This window comes from Dunckerocampus dactyliophorus, chromosome 4, assembly GCF_027744805.1.
Source record: "Dunckerocampus dactyliophorus isolate RoL2022-P2 chromosome 4, RoL_Ddac_1.1, whole genome shotgun sequence".
NCBI classification, from domain to species: Eukaryota; Metazoa; Chordata; class Actinopteri; order Syngnathiformes; family Syngnathidae; genus Dunckerocampus; species Dunckerocampus dactyliophorus.
This window is the reverse complement of record NC_072822.1, coordinates 15921663-15936956: the sequence shown is the minus strand read 5'-3', so window position 1 is coordinate 15936956 and position 15294 is coordinate 15921663. Positions and strand designations below refer to the sequence as shown.

The following is a 15294-nucleotide window of genomic DNA, read 5'->3' as shown; positions in this document are numbered from 1 at the left end:
ACAGAGGTCAAAGGTTGGAAAACAGTGGCTGTATCTCTGTGGGCCCTGCAGTAATCCCAGTCAAACTCCACAACTGCTCAAAAATGCAATGTAGATATAAAGACATGCTGACAGAGGGAATTCGGCAAACCTAACGTAAACAGGAATGAAAAGTCCGCGCTCCGACTGCAGATTAGACCACTCCTAAATAAATGAAAAGGGCCATTAGGCAGATTTTAAAGGATGGCAGCGGGCCTATAATTATATATGAGTTCTTTTAGAGGAAAAAGTGATTACTATGGATGCAAGTCTGGAAGTGGGCGGGGGGAGGGTTATTGCTAAGCAACCAGTCATTATCCTCCGGAGTGGAGCGAGGTGACCAGCCATCCGTCTAACTCCAGTGGCTTGCTTGGCTCCTGTGTGTAACCGTCCCGCCCCCCCCCCTCACTCCGTTCACCCCCACCACGATCGCTTGCTCTCCGCCTTCCCCACTCTCTCTCTCGCTCTCTGCCGTCCTCCCCGTCCGAATACAAACAGAGATAAAGAACGCCGCAATCGCTCTTGACACACAAATAGGTTAACACAATAAAGCCGGCTTTGCCTGGCTCACTCGAGGGAGGAAAGCAATTCCAGCAGCAGGCAGGAGGTAATAAAACAGGGCTAGGAGTGTGTGTGTGTGTGTGTGTGTGTGTATGTGCGTGTGTGTGTCCATACATGTCCTCATGTCAATGTTCCTATGTTTTTATATGTGAGTGGAAGCAGGCACCCAAGCTCTTTGGCCTTAGGGTCCAATATCGTCTGGATTTCCAACCTTTTCTTGACACAAATAACATGCCGGGAGAAAATGACGGAAATTCCAGACTCCTCCATTTAGATTAAGGAAATAGGATCTTTATATCAACAATATAGCTGACCTGCGTCAGCCCTATGCAAATACATAAATGTGCCCTGGGTCATGCGCTGTGTCTTTTAGTAAATGGTCTCCAGCATGGTTAAAATTCACCAAGTAAATGAAATGAGTTTTATCTGCACAAGCCTCAGCTCACCGTCACCGCTGCCAATAAATGATAAAAATCTCCAGAGTTTTATTAAATCGTGTTGCATTCATGTTTAACTCGGAGGGTAAAAAAATGGTGAGGTGGCTTCTGCAATTACACTCCAGACCAGACAACATTGTTTTCTGCAGTCGGTGGAAATTTCATTACCTTACAGCAAGCGCCTTACAATTGGGTAATAGCCTCTTTTTGTCACGGACACAAACTGTCTCCAGGAGGTGTGACAGCGAATAAGTGTTATGCATTTGTAACAATATAATATGTAGGCAGCCAGCTACAGCCCGAACCCTGGTCAGCATAATGTGTAGTGTTATTTGGTGATATGGAGGGAGGGAGGAGAAAATAGAAGTCAATAGCTAATTCCTGGGCTGACTGCAGTATAATCAAACACATTGAACCTTGATACATCCATGCAGCTGATGTATCTCCCTTCAGGCAAATATAGACAGATGACATGGGTCACACATTGCCCCATCTTTTGCTTGCCAATACACAGAGAGGGTGGACAAACCCCAATTAAAACATCCAGGAAAAAGTTTCAAATGAGTAGATGTATGACATACAGGAGGGCCATTTATAAATGTCAGCCAATTCCCCACTTTTCCTTGCTATTCCCTCAACCAGGTAATCAAACAGCACAGATGTAAAGTGGTGGCTATTGTCAACAGGGAATAAATTACTAAAGCATGAAGGGAAAACATCTTATCTGTCTGATGTATTTCCTGCTTCTGCAGAAAGACACAAAGCCTGAGGGGGGAGAGCGGTCGGCCAAAATGCAGGGAGATGGAGATTAGGATGATGTGCAGTTCCTTGTTCCATTAAAGTTTGATCTTCCTCAATAGCCGAGGAGAATCAGATATCTCCCGTTCAAGATTAAAGTACAGCCGCATAGGGGGGGAGATTAATCAGAGGCCTGCATGAGATAAAAAACCAGCCTTGCTTCTGGCATGGAAAACAGCAGCCATAAAGAGTTCGCCAGATAATGTGAAACACGGCGAGGCACAATGGTGAATCAAACAGCATGTACGGGCCTCCAAAACACAAGTGTAGCCTAGCCTGAGAAACATTAGCTGGAGAGCAACAGCGCGGGCTGATCAGACAACGGCCAAGACCGTCATTGCGGATGAAGAGGGCACGCGGACGATTTTCCCATGTTGTTCACAGTCGCAAGACTCCTTGAGCCCAGCCTCTTCTCTCTGAGATCAATGACGTTGAGGTGATTTCACAGCAGTCTGCGCTGTCACCCAGAACAAATCAATGTGAGCATGAGGATGGCAGGAGAGGCATTGTTTTAAGGAGAGCAAATTCGCAGTTGGGGAGCGTGTCAGATATGCTTTTATCCTTCAGCACCTGGAACACTTGGGAAGGAGCTTGCCTCTCTACCTCTCTCACTGGGGTGGAGTTAACTAGAAGATGCACAACTCTCACAAAGTACATCATACAAAGTACATCACGCACCATGGTAAGTAATCCTTGACTTATTGGGCCCTGGGAAAAGGAACAAACTTTGGAGTCCAATAATTAACCCTATGGGCGTACATTAGTATCTATTGTATCGTGAGGAACGTAAATGCTGTACTTATTAACCACATATGAAAAGCACATGAGTGTTTTCAGACAATAAAAATGCAGCAGCTCGCCTTAACCTTTCCATATTAAAGGCTACACATTAACCTAGAGGTCTGCTGAGACGTGACTTCCATTCAGGGTGACAGAGGATGAGGAGGGTGGAGGTGAGAGATAGGGCGAGGTCAGGGGATCGTTGGTGTCTGTCATGAGCAACATGAGCAGCTTAGACGCGTGCTAATGAAGGGATGCAATCTTGGCCAGTCTAAAGCAGAGTGGTGGTCAGGTAAAACATCTCATAGGAGAAAGCAAGACTGAAGAATGAAAATATTAGGTACACTGAGGTACATTAGATGCAGCTTAATGGGATGCAATACAAGATCTGTTACATTATCTGTAAACTCCTCCTTTGCAAAAATAATAATGTTCTTCCGCTGTCAAGACAGGAATACGCACAATACTTCAATACCAACAGACGGGGCAGAAAATACGAGGCGCTCGTGTGATACGCACAGTGCAGGCACAGTGAGAGCATGGGGTCAAGCACCCGGTTCTAAAATAGATGGGCAGAGAAGACATTCACACAAACGCACGCACACGCACACAAAACCATCCATGTAATGTCACATCCCATCTTCTCACCTCACCACATTCACACTGACTGGCTGACAGGTGTGTTCGTCCCACCACAGTGATGATTAGTGTGTAATGCTTTTGTTGTATGCTTTTTCATGTCAAATTGTACTACTGCAACAATCGGGCCGATGAAGGTTATATTAAATCATGTAGAAGTGTAAAGCACAAGAAAGGATATGTCTCTTTTGCTTGCCTGTGCATGAAACTTTTCAGGAAATGACACACTTTGATCAAGAGTCTAATGAGCTGCTGTTGGCGTGGCTATAAGAGGAGATGTGTCTGCTAATGTTTCATAGTTATTAAGATAGATTTTTAGTTGTCTGGTTCAAAGGCATAGTATGTTTTTCTTTTCTTACAGCTACCGAATGTGTGGACTGGAGATCTGTCCTAAATGTTATTAATCAGAGTAAAAAGTGCACGCACACACACCGTCTGGACTATTTTAGTCATCTTAAGTGCTAAAATGAGATTGGCTGCCTCTGGGTAGGTGTTGAGACAATCAAACCATGCAGGGATTAAAGAGGAGATTAAGACACAGAGCAGGAAATTAAACTTCAGCAACTTAAACGATATTCATGAGTGCTGCTCACTTCAGGCAGCTGTCTTAATAAGCACAGAATATGTTAAAGCGCCCAAACTATCAATCAATCAAACTGATGTGTAATTTAAGAAAAGGCACATTAATTTGGATGATATGTTGCTTGAATATTCTCTATTCTCTGCAGACAGTCTTAATGAGTATCAGATACAGTTTCATTTTAATGTTTCATTATTTCATCAATGCGCTGTTCAGGAATCATGGGGAAAATTACAAATGTGAGTAACTCAGGAGTACGCTCATGAGAACAATGTAATTTTAAAAGCAGGAAATTTTGTTTCTCTGCATTTTTAAAACACTTCAACAGACAACTATGGCTTCGAATGATCGACATTCACACAGCATACCTGTCAACCTTCCCGTTTTCACCGGGAAACTACTGTCTTTCCTGGCACCCTCCCGTTTTAAAAGTTGCCAGTATTTTAACTTCAGTCCTTCAAAACAAAAGAACCACGGCAGTAAAATAACACAGTAGGCAGGCGGGTCCGTACACCAGCACCACACCAGCCGAGTCGTGGGGGGCGGAGAGGTGGTACTGGTGGAAACGCTGGTGGAATGTTTTTCCTAATTTTTGGGAAAATTTCTCTTATTTTCAAATGTAAATGCTTCTAATACTGTATTTCTAATACAGGTCTCTTGTGGTTGCAACGCACATTAAGCGTTATCAACTTCATCATCTTGATCAGCACACATGCATCAACAGGCCTGCGTCATTCATGAATGAATGTGACGTAAAAGTTGCGTGCGATAAAAGTGGCACACACGTCTCTGTCCTGGCTGCTCAGTACAATGTGGCTAAGTCAGCAATAAGTCAACATCATTCCTAAAAGAATAACAGAATGTAAATCAGACACCCAAGCCTAGACTATGCCTTTATGTGAAAAGACACTCATACAAACTACAAGCTGTAATTAGGTTTTTCAATATATAACAGTGGTTAACGTCTATTTACATTTGTAGGACAGGATAGTTAAAAAAGCTGTGAGATGCAGTCGGGGGAGGACCTGTCATGAAAAGAATAATGATAACATAAAATGAATATTTATATATGTCCATTGAAGTGTAATATTGAATTAACTTATCGCGGTCAGGTCTGGAACCAATTAACTGCAATAAACGAGTGATTACTGTATAACCAAACTCACCAAAAGGTGATCAGACTTTTACAACAAAGTTTCTGAACTTTTCCTGGAGAAAGATAGGATGTGTGTACTTCATATAGAAATAAAAGATAAGACCACAAATGTTAACACAGGGCAGGGCAGCCATCAAGCTGAAGAAGGAGTCCTAGCGAGCATGGATGGCTTTGGGACTCCTGAAGCAACTGACAGGTACCGGCAGGCCAAGTGGCACGTGGTTTTGCCGCTGGTAGAGGCAAAAACTCGGGTGTGGGAGGAGTTTGGTGAGGCCATGGAGCAGGACTTTCGGTCAAGCTTGAGAGGTTCCGGCAAACCGTCCGACGCCTCAGAAACAGGAAGCAGTGCCCGGTCCACACCGTTTACAGTTGGGATGGAAGCCTGCTGACCTCGACTGAGGATGTAGTCGGACAGGGGGAGGAATATTTTGATACTCTTCTCAATCCCACTGACAAACCTTCCATAAAGGAAGAGTCTGAGGAGGCAAACGCGGCCAGTTCCGTCACCGTGGCTGAGGTATCTGGGGTAGACAAAACACTCCCCAGTGGCAAAGCTCCGGGGGTAGATGAGTTTCGCCCTGAATTCCTCAACGCTCTGGATGTTGAGGGACTGTCTTGGCTGACACGTCTTTTCAACATTGTGTGGAAGTCGTGAACAGTACCTCTGGATTGACAGACCGGGGTGGTGGTCCCCCTTTTCAAGAAGGGTGACCAGAGGGTGTGTTCCAACTATAGGGGGATCACACTCCTCAGCCTTCCTGGAAAAATCTATTCCAGAGTGCTGGAGAGAAGGGTACAAACCTAGCCTACAGGAGGTGCTATGTGGTTTTCACTACGGAACACTGGACCAGCTCTACACCCTTGCATGGGTACTGGAGGGTACGTGGGAGTGTGCCCAACCAGTCTATAGGTGCTGTGTGGACTTGGAAAAGGCATTCGGAGCCGGAGCCTGGTTTGCATTGCCAGCAGTAATTCAAGCCTGTTTCCAGTAAACGTTGGCCTCCGCCAAGGCTGCCCTTTGTCACTGATTCTGTTCATAATTTTCATGGACAGAATTTCTAGGAACAGCCAAGGCGTCGACGGAATCCAGTTCAGAGGGCTTAGGATCTCATCTCTGCTATTTGCAGACGATGTGGTCCTGATGGCCTCATTGGGTTGTCACCTTCAGTGTTTATTGAGGCAGTTTGCAGCTGAGTGTGACGCTTCTGGGATGAGACTCAGCACCTCCAAATCCGAGGCCATGGTTCTCAGTCAGAAAAGGGTGGATTGTACCCTTTGAGTTGGGAATGTGGTCCTGCCGCAGGTGGAGGAGTTCAAGTCTCTCGGGTCTTGTTCACGAGTGAAGGTAGGTTGGAGCGACAGGTCGACAGGTGGATCGGTGCAGCATCTGCAGTAATGCAGTCGCTGTACCAGACTTCTGTGGTGAAGAGAGAGCTGAGCCGGAAGGCAAAGCTCTCAATTTACCGGTCGATCTATGTTCCTACCCTCACCTATGGTCATGAGCTTTGGGTCATGACCGAAAGAAAAAGATCGCGAATACAAGTGGCTGAAATGAGTTTCCTCCGAAGGGTGGCTGCACTCACCCTAAGAAATAGGGTGAGGAGCTCGGTCGTCTGGGAGGGGCTCAGAGTAGAGCCGCTGTTCCTTCACATAGAGAGGAGCCAGATGAGGTGGCTCGGGCATCTAGTCCGGATGCCTCCTGGACGCCTCCCTGGTGAGGTGTTCCGGGCATGCCCAGCCGGGAAAAAGCCCTGTGGCAGACCTAGGACACGCTGGAGGGATTATATCCCACAGCTGGCCTGGGAACGCCTTGGTGTCCTCTCGGTGGAACTGGGAGAGGTGGCCGGGGACGTCCAGACTTCCCTACTGAGATTGCTGCCCCCGTGAGCCGGACCCGGATAAACGGAAGAACATGGATGGATGGACCACAAATGTCTTCTTTTAATACAAATACTAAATGAGACTAAGAAGTATTTGAAACGTTTTTTTTGTTTTTTTGACTAAAGTGAATTATTGTATTCTATTTCTTCTTATCAACATAAAAAAAAACCCTCCAAAAAGTCAGTGCCTCATCAGCCATGAACCTCACGTCACAGGTTAAAAAGAGCAACACATGCCTTCTCTCTAAATGTCACACATAAGGATGATGACACTAGCTGTTGTTTTTTAATATGATCAGGCAAAGGCTTCTTTTTACACTTGTGTGTCAGTTAAGAACGTCAAAATGTTGCTTACTAGTCAACATTCCAGGATACTTAATAAAGAAAGGTTTCAACTGTATTTCTTAAGAATGCTTGTGGACTAATGGAGAACCAACTGGAAGAACAGCAGCAACCAGAAAGACAAAACATGAGTTGAAGCTTCAGTCTACACCAGGACATTTGAAGGTCTGAAGTGAGAGGAAAACAATAAAAGATCTCAAGAGCAAGTCAGAGAATGAAGATGGAAAAAAGGAACACCAGAAAGGTAATTCAGTGACCTAGATATTAAAGCTTCTCTGTCATGCTGTTTCCCGCTGCCTCGTCCAACCATCATGTTGAGTTAAGGCAGGCATTATGCCGGGAAGACTATTTGTTTAGGTGAGGAACAGCCGCAGAGCTAATATGAGCACAATTTGCTCAGCAGGTCAGAGGCGCAGAGTGGAGGAAGTAAATGAGGCAGTTGTGCCCCCTCGGGTGCAGCCCCCTGCCTCATACATCACTGGATGTTTTATTCAATACAGCCAGGAAGGCTCCATGGCAGGTGCCCTGACTGGTGTGGGGGGCGAGGGGGAATGGGGCATATTACATTCAGCAAGCTGCTTGTCGACTAGAGAGAGACAGACTGGCTCCATCCACAAAAAGATACATTGTGAGAATAATGTTAAAACATTCTACACTGGAAACTCAATTTTCCTATGCCACGGTTTTTCCTAGGATTCAGTTTTCAGCAAAAATTAGTGTAAAAAATATGTATTGGTTTTTGTACACAGTCTGGTTATTGTACGGCCTGCCTTCCAAAATAGTTTGTTTGCCCTTGTATCATTCTGCGGCGAATCACACGTGTTGGTGACTCAGTCTTGTCGTGTTATGAGTATAACTGTGTTCGGAACGAGTCTTTATTTCAAAACATGCCTCAACTCACTCCTAAAGGTCATTGTCGTCCAGCTCCATCACCCATCTATGACGTCATCAGCAAGTGACTCTAGTTCTTTGCTAACGAACACATTTACACCGCAAGCCTCTGCTTTTTTTATTGACTATGGCTGCAAAATAATCAGCTATGAGTCCACACAAAATTGCAAGTGCCAGCACTTTGATAGTTTCATATTGAATTCAAGAAAGAAGCTTTAGCAAAACACGAAGGTTGTGTCCGTGTGGATTTATTTATGTTCCTGTGAATAACATGATTTTTCATAAAGGTCAGATATTTGCATGAGATATGAGGCTGCAAAATTGGGTGCTATCCAAATTTGGTGGCGATTTGCACAATGATTTGCAGTAATGATTCTCTTTGTAGACAGAAGATGGCATCTTCCCACCATCCCACTGCCCATACTGTACACTACCGCTAAAAGGGAAAATGATGTAGCCTACTTCTGTAGAACTGAATAAGACCCATGCCTTTTATTTATGCACTTGTCATCGAAACATCTGTAGACAACCATTCAAAGTACTGCAACCATACTAATAAATATTAAAAGTATAGTGCGTAGAACCTAATAAAGTGGCCACTGATAGAAGCGTGTGTGTGCCGTGTGCCTGGGACTCTCAAAGTTCACATGAGCCGACAAAAGCCTCAAGTCTTTAAGCCACCATTCACATTCAAATGAAAAATAACACAAAGTACATTGGGAGATAATCATCGTGTGTTTGCATTCAAGGCTGTGCCTGCCTACAGACACACACACACACACACACACACACACACACACACACACACACACACACACACAGTGGCGCTCACACAAGCTCCCGTCATCCTTGGGAGTGAAAAGTTTTACAGTTGGACGCTCACATCTTCGTGAATTTTACGAGCTCTGCAGTAAAAATCCTTCCATAATATGCAGGGAGACTATAAAAGCACAGTGGCTGTCATTAACACTCCGGGGTGAAGAAGCACTAATTGCAGCAGACATTCGCAGTAAGAGGTTCGCACCTTTGGATCAGAGCCTGCAGGAGGCGCGGTAGCGCGGTACCAGCCTCAGAGCCGTATTATTCCACTTCAAAGTGGCTCCTGGAGCCATTCGAACATTTTACAACCTGCCTGTAATTATGGCTCAAACACACACACACACACAGCCACACACACGCGTACACCCACACAAGACAGCAGTTTTTTACTAACATTCATTAGTTAATCGTCTAATGTTGCAAAACTGCATGCGCTGATATGAAATCGAAATGTATTTACCATAAATTGTTCCGTAGTGCAGGCTAGAGCTCCATGCAGATTTGTAGCACCGAGGAGGCTGTGTGCTCCCAATTAGAAAACCTTCATTCTGCTCCAATCCAGCAGTTTCGACGTCAAATGCAGATCAACTTTATCCTCTTCTTCTTGTTCCGGGCGTATCGATTTAAATCCAACACTTCACAAGCCTTTTTGCCCTTTTCTCGGTTCGTCTGCCAATTTTAGTGGAGGGGCAGACAGCGCAAAACAGGTCCTCGGAGGAAGAATTGCGCTGCAAAGTGCGCTTCGGGCTATCGACGTCTCGCCTCGGGAGCAAAGTGAAAGGTCCTGGGTTGCTTTTAGTCTATCTCCAAGCTATTTCCAAGCAAATGAAGCAGTTAGTGGAAAAAACAGGATGCTTGATTTATGTGCTACGCAGTATTCCGGTATTCCAAGAAAAAGATCCCAGCTGTTACGCATCGGTTTGAAGTGGTCCTAGAATGATCATTCAAATTTGAGGAGGCAATATCTGTAGAAGGACCCTGATACAAATTAAGACAGTGTGAAAAAAAGGAAGAATCCTCACGGGAGATGTCAAATGGAATGAAATCCCGGTGATTTGGTTCCGCTCCGTCCGTCACTTTCCCCTCGGAGGTGTTTTGGCAGCCACATCCACAATGTGGATCTCCAGCTGAGCTTGTACCCCGTAATGCTCTCTTAGGTGCAGCAACCAAAAAGCGGGAGGGAGCAGGGAAAAAAGCAAAAATGTTGAATTTGGATGAAAGGGCTGGCAGATCCGGGATGCGGCGGTCCTGCCCTGATGCCGAGCTGCTGAGACTGACAATAACCCGGAACGCTGCAGCCTGTCAGGCTGCACAGACCGCCCACCGACCAATCAGTGCAGCCGGCCAACACAAACATTCCCACGGCTCGGCCAATCAACGATAATTGACTGTTACCATAGAGATGCATGGCGTCCAAGCGTCTGATACCACGTTGTTTATTGGCGTCAAAAGCAAAAAAAGGAAACAGCGAACATTAATTGCCGTAGCAAAATGCAGATGGCTTCAATCACCATTTTATCCTTCATCTTTTAGCAGCATACAGGTAGTTAAAGGTTAACGGTGACATCCGCTACTTAAGTCTGACAGAACTCAATGTGACCACAACGACTCAATGCGATAAGAGTGACAATCTTTTTAAACATTTGGTGAAATTAACTTATGCCCAACAAACATTTCATGCAGACAATATCTACAATACAGGATAAGGATCAGATAATTAGCTCTCTAATCTTCATAAACAATGTATTAGGTACACATTTGCACAAAGTAGGGGTGTCCAAAGTGCGGCTTGGAGGCCATTTGTGGCATGCAAGCTTTTTTTTTTTCCAATTGAGCCATGACATAAAAAAAGAGTACAGTATTGGAGCTATACTGAAAAATTGTAAAACATGAGAAAAAAATGTTAAATGTTGAATCTTAGATATTACTAATACAGTCTCTCGCCCCACTGTGGTTCAAATTTTGCAGTTTCACTCTATCACGGTTTTTCAAAAATATATGAATAAATCATGCTGTTTTGGGGTTGAATACTGCCTATTAGAAAACAAAAAAATCTGCCTATTTAAGCACATTTTAGCTATTTTTTTTTTGCCTAAATTGAGCATTTTCAAGTAATAAAAGAGGCTAAATGAATTCAAATACAAGTATAAGCCATTAAAAAGACGATTCAAATTGTGAATGGAGTATTCTACATTGGGCACTTTGTGTCAGAAATTGTTCGGTGAGACAAGCACCAGACTTGATCGCCTGAACAACAGGGTTTTATTGCAGGTTTAAAATTATCAAAATTATCAAATTGCTTGCTTAAAGGTGACGTTATGGGTGTTATTTTATGTCTAGAGGGTTCTAATACTGTTAAAAAAAACTTACTTAGACGATTGTAAACAGGTTTTCTATGATCTAACTACGAAACTATTCCATTCATAAATAAGGAATCCTACTTTGGGGAAATTCACTGATAAGGTTGGGTCTGGAACCAATTAACTGCGATAAATGAGAGATGACTGTATTGTATGTAAGTATTTGCTGTGTCACCTGTTTTTTCTTTAAATACACGGAACTGCTTAACACATGTTGACCACTGTTGAACTGCTTTGAGCGTGGTTAACAAAAAGGTGATATGTGGCCCACACACCATTTTTCTATATATGACCCTCCGTGGAAAACATGTGTACACTCCATTAATGAGATCTAATACAAGACTTGTGTAGAAAGTTTTGCCTCTTACTACAACCTTTGACTAGCACAGAGGTATTAATCAGCAATATGTTTCATTGCGGTTGTAGTTTTTACTACAATCACAACAATACATACAATTGATGGTATCCTTCTGTGAAGAAAAGAAAACCCCCCAATCATATAACACTGAAATAATGTTGATATAAGTAAGTAAATAAATTAATTAATTAAATTTGCCAAAATGCCCATCAAGCTACAAAGCTTAAGAAGACAGAGAAAAGAGCGCCTCTACTGTGGAACATGGAGGAGACTCGGACATATTCTGAGGATGCTTTGCTGCATCTAACACAGGGTGTATTCAATCTGTTCAGGGTAAAATGAAGTCTCAAGGTCATAGGTCCTCAAACATGGCAGTGACCCAAAACACACAGCCAAAAACACTCAAAAATGGTTAAGGGCCAAATATTGGACTATATTCTGAAGTGGCCTTCTATCAGCCCCGATTTAAATCCACTTGAACATCTGTGGAAAGAGCTGAAACATGCAGTGTGGAGAAGACATCCATCAAACCTGAGAGAGTTTTGCTCATGAGGAGTGCGCAAAAACACCTGTCGCCAGTAGGGATGGATACCCAAACTTGGTTCCATCCTGGCACTGTTTCCGACATTAACGGGAGTAAGCGTACCTTATTTGGGTGCTAAATTTATGCAGACTCAGCCAATTGAAACAACTTCTTGAAGGTGGTATTGTGCAACTAACATCTTGGAAGATGTTAGTTCCCACGGAGAACAGAGTCTGATGCTCTTTTCAAACTTTATGTATACCTTAATAGGCCAACAGTAGTGCTCAGCTCGAACACCGCACACGCATTTCACCGTACGGCTACATAACACTGTCCAAAATAGCAACACTTCCTCATTCTAAACCAACCACAGTCACGGCAAGCAAGGCGCATTATTCTGAACATCACAAGCAGAAACACAAGCAGGTTGTTTTTTTTGCACATTCCCTGTGTTCTGTATTGTTACTCTTGTTGCTGTGATAATTAGGTGATAGTTATGACATTAAGGTCATTTGTTGTACTATTCTGTTCGACTTGCATGTCACAAAATTCTTTAAAAATAAAAATGCATTGTTTTGTCCAAAATGTATGTTTTCTTTTCCTTTAAAAAAATACTGGTACAGGCGCCATTTAAGCACGGGCACCTTTTCGGATTAAATAAAACGAAACCCATCCGAGTCAGCAAGTGCAGAAGTCTCACTGAGAATTACAGAAAGCACTTCATTGCAGGAATGGCTTCCAAAGGTTTTGCACCAAAATATCATCACTGAAATACAAACTGGTAGATTGTAATAAAACAAACAACATCTAAGTGGTTATATTCAGCAATGATTTGGTTGAGCGTCACCCCACAATGCGGTGACATGGCAGGAGGTGCGTTCAATAAAGTTGTTAATTATTTACAGGGCAACTGGGCAACATGACATCAAAGGTGGCGCTTGGCAAAAAACTGGGGTAGATGGCGCAAAATAAGGTAGAAAGAAGTAGACTTCTTTAAACAGGTAAAAGGTAAAAATAAGATTTCTACGATGAAGGCATACCACCAAAAGGGAAAAGAGAAATCATTGGAGAGCAGAGAGGCACCACAAGGAACTACAGGACAGGAAGGAGGCAAACTAGAAAATACTGTAAGACCTAGGCAGGCAAAAAACAGCAAAAAAATCTAAGGCTTGATGCATCAAAAGTTCGGGTGAGTCTTGTGAATCTTATACTAGTCCAACACACAATGAACCGGCGTTGTCCTTGTGATGACGCTCCCATTTAAAGATACTAATTACAAATCAATTACAGCTGCGCACCGCAGTTCCCTCAACCGCAGTGAAGGGACAACATTAAGCATAAAACAGGAAACTGAGGGACAAAATAAGAGCACAAAACAGGAAATACAAGAAAAATAGAGACAAATGAAACCAAGCAAATAACCTGTCATGCAGAACATGACATAAGCTGTTCCAGTTTGATGACTCTGCTTCACCGACAACTATTATTTTAAAATTAGCATAATAACTCCTCTGTCTGCTAACTTGCCCAACCTTTGCGACACTAACGAGTGGGTCTGTGTCAGGGCTGCATCTCTCCAAGTCACTGGTGCGTGTGAGTGACAGGAAGAAAAGCTTTTATTTGCTTGGTGGGGAGATGCTGGTTTCCATGTGTAAATATACTACAAAGATAAGACTTTTTCAGACTTCAGACAGACTGCTTATTGGTCTTATATTTGGGTGAGCATGGTATAGTCAGATGATCCAACCACATCCATACAGACTCAGCAAGTTCTTTCTTCACGAGGACATATAGCAACGAAAAGCCACCAAAGGGCAGCCAAAGGGCTGTACTGTACATGTCAAATCATAAAGATCTAGGTCAAAGGCCAAGGTCACAGCAATGTAAAATGTTTCAAAGCAAAAAAAAAAAATCCTGCTGTTTTCATCAGGTCATCTTGAACATCGAGTAAGTAGAAACCCACTCAACTGAGCTAGTTCTAGGTAGCAATTGACCTTGACCTTAATAAGGAGATCTTTTTGGTCAAAGTAAGAGTAAGTGCCAAAAATCACATTGCAACAAACCATATTGAGTCAACAATAATGTAGCTCTGCGTGTATCTTATGTTTCACCAAGTGAGTGATTTTAAGTTGCACAGGTGAAATATTATGCACAATCATTTAAGATTCTTAGCAAGAATGGTTCATTCATGGGTTTAAAGAAGTGAAATTCCGACCTAGTTTGGTCATTTCTTCTCAAAAATATGACGTGACTGTCTACTTTGCAAAATTCCAGCCCTCACACCTCCATCTTACATGATTCAGCTAAAAGTTTCTTATTGTCACAATTGCCAAGATATATTTATAAATAAGAATGAATTACTTGCGGACAGTCAATATGGACACAGCGAACATTTAAACTCCCATGGCATTAATTGATATAACCGACGCTGTAGGCCACAGAGAGTGAGCAGCTGCAGTATTTATGGATTTAAAAAAAGCATTTAATAGAGTTAATGACAATATCTTTATTAACATACTAGAAAGGTATTGAATGAGAGTCTTAGTCTAGAACTGGGTAAAAAGCTACTTGGCAAACAGGAAGCAATATGTGAAGCTAGGAGAATATACTGTACTTCCGCAAGCTTAAATATATTGTGTGGCGTACCCCAGGGGTCATTACTGGGACCAAAACTGTTCAACCTATACATAAATGACATGTGTAAAGTCACAAAAGGCCAAGTGTTATTTGCAGACAATACCACCGCATTCTGTTCTAGAGGAAACACGCAAGAGCTAATAAAAAAGTAACAGATTAAATACTGTAACTATACTAAAAATATGCTGTGATAAAAGCAGACTTAAGTAAAAATAAAATTGTTATTTGGTAGTAGCAGAAAGGATACTTATGCGCAAATACAAATAGACGGTATAGACTTTGACAGGGTGAATGAAAATATAAATCCATTTCTAGGTATTATAATAGACGGCAAATTGAGTTGGAAATCCCACATTAAAAACAAGTTTTCATAAGCTCATCGGAAACAGGCTCGACTTACTTCTGGCAATGCGAACCAGGCTCCTGCTCCGGGTTTAACAAGGACCAAATAGCCCGTAGTACAGTAGGGCGCCACCAATCCCGTACTCCCGGAGCATCCCCCACAGGACACTGCG

General features: G+C 43.0%; 1 protein-coding gene across 2 annotated transcripts in view; it reads right to left on the bottom strand.

Annotated features, from left to right (window-relative positions):
• fam222aa (family with sequence similarity 222 member Aa) overlaps positions 1-10159 on the bottom strand; it is a 72795-nt gene extending 62636 nt beyond the window's left edge. For both annotated transcript variants that reach the window (XM_054772737.1, XM_054772735.1), the window contains exon 1: positions 9362-10159. The gene's annotated coding sequence lies outside the window, so the exon portion shown is untranslated. The remainder of the gene's footprint in view (positions 1-9361) is intronic.
• Between the last annotated feature and the right edge of the window lie 5135 nt (positions 10160-15294).